We start from the raw sequence: 379 nt of genomic DNA on the forward strand, positions 1-379 counted from the left end.
AGGTTTTCTACCACATGCTACGCGCTTCTTTTTTTCCTGTGTGCCTGTCTCACTCACCGTGCTCCCAGACACCAATCCTCTTCTTGGATACACCTGTTGCTCATTGTTTCACAGAGGGCGTGTGGCCTGGCAAACATCTTAGACTGCAACTGTCTTGATTTCACCCTCATTCTTGAAAGATAAGCTAGCTGAGTATACAATTCGAGGATGAGAGCTATCTTCTCTCATTAAAAAAAAAGAAATGTTACTCGCTGGTGTTTAATATAGGTGGAGCATCTTTAAGCCAATGATCTGAAATGCTCCAAAACCTGAAACATATGAGTGCTGACATGACGCTCAAAGACACCCTCACTGGAGGATTTTGGATTTTCTTTTTTTT

The sequence above is a fragment of the Colobus angolensis genome, unplaced genomic scaffold (assembly GCF_000951035.1).
Source record: "Colobus angolensis palliatus isolate OR3802 unplaced genomic scaffold, Cang.pa_1.0 Scaffold287, whole genome shotgun sequence".
NCBI lineage: Eukaryota > Metazoa > Chordata > Mammalia > Primates > Cercopithecidae > Colobus > Colobus angolensis.